The sequence below is a fragment of the Boleophthalmus pectinirostris genome, unplaced genomic scaffold, assembly GCF_026225935.1.
Source record: "Boleophthalmus pectinirostris isolate CB_2022bp ecotype Guang Dong unplaced genomic scaffold, ASM2622593v1 HiC_scaffold_3, whole genome shotgun sequence".
Classification (NCBI taxonomy): domain Eukaryota; kingdom Metazoa; phylum Chordata; class Actinopteri; order Gobiiformes; family Gobiidae; genus Boleophthalmus; species Boleophthalmus pectinirostris.
In genome coordinates, this window is record NW_026571299.1 from 134832 (window position 1) to 139831 (window position 5000).

Sequence of the window (5000 nt, forward strand, 5' to 3'; positions counted from 1 at the left end):
CATCACCAGCCGCAGCTCCAGACTGCACCAGCTCCTCCAGGTGAGCTCCTCCTCTCCTCCTCTCCTCTCCTCTCCTCCTCTCCCTCCTCTCCTCTCCTCTCCTCTCCTCCTCTCTCTCCTCTCCTCTCCTCCTCTCCTCCTCTCTCTCTCCTCTCTCTCCTCTCCTCTCCTCTCCTCTCCTCTCTCTCTCCTCCTCTCCTCCTCTCCTCCTCTCCTCCTCTCCTCCTCTCCTCTCTCCTCTCCTCTCTCTCCTCTCCTCTCCTCCTCCTCCTCTCCTCCTCTCCTCTCCTCTCCTCCTCTCCTCCTCCTCTCCTCCTCCTCTCCTCCTCTCTCTCCTCTCCTCTCTCCTCCTCTCTCCTCTCTCCTCCTCTCTCCTCCTCTCCTCCTCTCCTCTCCTCTCTCTCCTCCTCTCTCCTCTCTCCTCTCTCTCCTCTCCTCCTCTCTCCTCTCTCCTCTCTCCTCTCCTCTCCTCTCCTCCTCTCCTCCTCTCTCCCTCCTCTCCTCCTCTCCTCCTCTCCTCCCTCCTCCTCCTCTCCTCTCTCCTCTCCCTCCTCTCCTCTCTCTCCTCCTCCTCTCCTCCTCTCCTCCTCTCCTCTCCTCTCCTCCCTCTCTCCTCCTCTCCTCTCCTCCTCTCCTCTCCTCTCCTCTCCTCTCCCTCCTCTCCTCCTTTCCTCTCTCTCCTCTCCTCTCCTCCTCTCCTCCTCTCCTCCTCTCCTCCTCCTCCTCTCTCTCCTCTCCTCTCTCCTCTCCTCTCCTCTCCTCTCCTCCTCTCCTCTCTCCTCCTCCTCTCTCCTCTCCTCCTCTCTGCTCTCTCCTCCTCTCTCCTCTTCCCTCCTCCTCTCCTCCTCTCTCTCCTCTCTCCTCCTCCACCTCTCCTCTCCCTCTCCTCTCTCTCTCTCCTCCTCCCTCTCTCTCCTCTCCTCTCTCCTCTCTCTCTCTCCTCTCTCCTCCTCTCTCTCTCTCTCCTCCTCCTCCCTCTCCTCCCTCCTCCTCTCCTCCTCCTCCTCCTCCTCTCTCCTCCTCCTCTCCTCCCTCCTCCTCCTCTCCTCTCCTCTCCTCCTCCTCCTCTCCTCCTCTCTCCTCTCTCCTCTCCTCCTCCTCCTCTCCTCCTCTCTCCTCTCCTCTCCTCCTCTCCTCCTCTCCTCTCTCCTCTCCTCTCCTCTCCTCTCTCTCTCTCCTCCTCTCCTCCTCTCCTCTCTCTCCCTCTCCTCCTCTCCTCTCCTCCTCTCCTCCTCTCCTCCTCTCCTCCCTCTCTCCTCCTCTCTCCTCTCTCTCCTCCTCCTCTCTCTCTCTCTCCTCTCCTCCTCTCCTCTCCTCTCCTCTCCTCTCTCCTCCTCTCCTCTCCTCCTCTCCTCCCTCTCCCTCCTCTCTCCTCTCCTCCTCTCCTCTCTCCCCTCCTCTCCTCTCCTCTCCCCCTCCTCCTCTTCTCTCCTCCTCTCCTCTCCTCCTCTCCTCTCCTCTCTCTCCTCTCTCTCCTCTCCTCTCTCCTCTCTCTCCTCCTCTCCTCCTCTCCTCTCCTCTCTCCTCCTCTCTCCTCTCCTCTCTCTCCTCTCTCTCCTCTCTCCCTCCTCCTCCTCTCTCTCTCCTCCTCTCCTCTCTCCTCTCCTCTCCCTCTCTCCTCCTCTCCTCCCTCCTCTCTCTCTCTCCTCTCTCCTCTCTCCTCTCCTCCTCTCTCTCCTCTCCTCCTCTCTCCTCCTCTCCTCTCTCCTCTCCTCTCTCCTCCTCCTCTCCTCCTCTCCTCTCCTCTCTCCTCTCCTCCTCTCCTCCTCTCCTCCTCTCCTCTCCTCTCCCTCTCTCTCCTCTCCTCTCCCTCTCCTCTCCCTCTCCTCCTCTCTCCTCTCTCCTCTCCTCTCCTCTCTCCTCTCTCTCCTCCTCCTCTCTCCTCCTCTCCTCTCCTCTCTCTCCCTCCTCCTCTCCTCCTCTCCTCTCTCCCTCCCTCTCTCTCCTCTCCTCCTCTCTCCTCTCCTCCTCCTCCTCTCCTCTCCTCTCCTCTCCTCTCTCCTCCTCTCCTCTCCTCTCTCCTCTCCTCTTTTCCTCTCCTCCTCCTCCTCTCCTCCTCTCTCCTCTCCTCTCCTCCTCCTCTCCTCCTCTCCTCTCTCTCCTCCTCTCTCTCTCCTCTCCTCCTCTCCTCCTCTCCTCCTCTCTCTCTCTCTCCTCCTCTCTCTCTCTCTCCTCCTCCTCTCCTCTCTCCTCTCCTCTCTCCTCTCCTCTCTCCTCCTCCTCCTCCTCTCTCTCCTCCTCTCTCCTCTCTCCCTCTCCTCTCCTCCTCCTCCCTCCTCTCCTCTCCTCCTCTCCCTCTCCTCCCTCTCTCCTCTCTCCTCTCCTCTCCTCTCCTCTCCTCTCCTCTCTCCTCTCCCTCTCTCTCCTCTCTCTCCTCCTCCTCCTCCTCTCTCTCCTCCTCTCTCTCCTCTCTCTCCTCCTCTCTCTCCTCTCCTCTCCTCTACTCTCCTCTCCTCTCCTCTCCTCTCTCCTCTCCTCTACCTCCTCCTCTCTCTCTCCTCTCCCTCCTCCTCTCTCTCCTCCTCTCCTCTCTCTCTCCTCTCTCCTCTCCTCTCTCTCTCTCTCCTCTCCTCTCCTCTCCTCTCCTCTCCTCTACTCGTCTCTCCTCTCCTCTACTCTCCTCTCCTCTCTCTCTCCTCTCCTCTCTCCTCCTCCTCTCCTCTCCTCTCCTCCTCTCCCTCTCCTCTCCTCTCCTCTCCTCTCTCTCTCCTCTCTCCTCTCTCCTCCTCCTCTCTCTCTCTCTCTCTCCTCCTCTCCTCTCCTCTCTCCTCTCTCCCTCCTCTCTCTCCTCTCTCTCCTCTCTCCTCTCTCTCCTCTCCTCTCTCTCTCTCTCATCCTCTCCTCCCTCTCCTCTCTCTCCTCTCCTCTCTCTCCTCTCCTCCTCTCCTCCTCTCTCTCCTCTCTCCTCCTCTCTCTCCTCTCTCCTCTCCTCTCCTCTCCTCTCTCTCCTCCTCTCTCCTCTCTCTCTCTCTCTCTCCTCTCCTCCTCCTCCTCTCCTCCTCTCTCTCCTCCTCTCCTCTCCTCCTCCTCCTCCTCTCTCCTCTCCTCTCCTCTCTCTCCTCTCTCCTCTCTCTCTCTCTCTCTCCTCTCCTCTCTCCTCTCTCTCTCTCCTCTCCTCTCTCTCTCCTCTCCTCCTCTCCTGCTCCTCCTCTCTCCTCTCCTCCTCTCCTCCTCTCTCTCTCCTCTCCTCCTCTCCTCTCTCCTCTCCTCTCCTCACTCCTCTCCTCTCCTCTCCTCTCCTCTCCTCTCCTCTCTCTCTCTCTCCTCTCCTCTCTCTCTCCTCTCTCCTCTCCTCTCCTCTCCTCTCCTCTCTCCTCCTCTCTCCTCCTCTCTCTCCTCTCTCTCCTCCTCTCCTCTCTCCTCTCCTCTCCCTCTCCTCTCCTCTCTCCTCTCTCCTCCTCCTCTCTCTCTCTCCTCCTCCTCCTCTCTCCTCTCTCTCTCCTCTCCTCCCTCCTCTCCTCTCCTCTCTCCTCTCTCTCTCTCTCTCCTCTCTCTCTCCTCCTCCTCTCTCTCCTCTCCTCTCTCCTCTCCTCCTCCTCCTCCTCTCTCCTCTCCTCTCCTCCTCTCTCTCTCCTCTCCTCTCCTCCTCTCCTCCTCTCTCTCTCTCTCTCTCTCCTCTCTCCTCTCCTCTCTCCTCTCTCCTCCTCTCCTCTCCTCTCTCTCTCTCTCTCCTCTCCTCCTCTCTCCTCTCCTCCTCTCCTCTCTCCTCTCTCTCCTCTCTCCTCTCCTCTCTCTCTCCTCCTCTCCTCCTCTCTCTCTCCTCTCCTCCTCTCCTCTCCTCCTCTCTCCTTCCCTCGTTTCCTCCTTCTCTTGTTCATGTCCTCTCTCTCCTCCTCTTTCTCCTCCAGGGTCGTGTTTCTCTGAGCAGACCTCACGCAGGAGCCTGTTCTCTGGGCAGGGAGGAGCTTCTGGAGGCCTTCATGATGCTGTTCCAGGAGTGTTCTTCTCCACAGCTCATGAAGAACCAGGACGTGGCCAACTTCGTCCACAAGTGTGAGTCGCCAGAACAAACTCGAGTGAAACTGTAGATGTTTTCCTTTGAAACCAAAAAAACCCCCAATGAGATCCACAAACGAGAGAGAAGAACTCACACACACGGTGATGGACGTCTGCACCTCAGCCTCTCTGTCTGTGTTCTTCTGTCAGTCTCAGAGCTGGTGTTGGACCTTCAGACTCTGTTCTTCTGTTCTTGTGTTCTTCTGTCAGTCTCAGAGCTGGTGTTGGACCTTCAGACTCTGTTCTTCTGTTCTTGTGTTCTTCTGTCAGTCTCAGAGCTGGTGTTGGACCTTCAGACTCTGTTCTTCTGTTCTTGTGTTCTTCTGTCAGTCTCAGAGCTGGTGTTGGACCTTCAGACTCTGTTCTTCTGTTCTTCTGTTCTTCTGTGTCAGTCTCAGAGCTGGTGTTGGACCTTCAGACTCTGTTCTTCTGTTCTTCTGTTCTTCTGTCAGTCTCAGAGCTGGTGTTGGACCTTCAGACTCTGTTCTTCTGTTCTTCTGTTCTTGTGTCAGTCTCAGAGCTGGTGTTGGACCTTCAGACTCTGTTCTTCTGTTCTTGTGTCAGTCTCAGAGCTGGTGTTGGACCTTCAGATCCTGCAGCCGTCTCTCCAGGACTTTGAGGAGCGTGGGGTCGTGGGTCGTGGTCACTTCTCTGAGGTTCGTGTGGTCAGAGAGAAAAGCACCGGAGACGTGTGCGCCCTGAAAGTCATGAACAAAGATCTACTGCGCTCGAAACACACTGTGAGTACTACTACTACGAGTACTACTACTACTACTACTACTACTACGAGTACTACTACTACGAGTACTACTACTACGAGTACTACTACTACGAGTACTACTGCTACTACGAGTACTACTACTACGAGTACTACTACTACGAGTACTACTGCTACGAGTACTACTACTACGAGTACTACTACTACGAGTACTACTACTACGAGTACTACTACTACTACTTACTACTACTACAGTACTACTGTACTACACTACGAGTACTACTGC

The 5000-nt window shown here is 56.9% G+C and overlaps 1 pseudogene; it reads left to right on the forward strand.

The window, feature by feature from the left end:
* The window catches only part of LOC129411088 (citron Rho-interacting kinase-like), an 18022-nt pseudogene that overhangs the window by 1705 nt on the left and 11317 nt on the right, over positions 1-5000 (forward strand).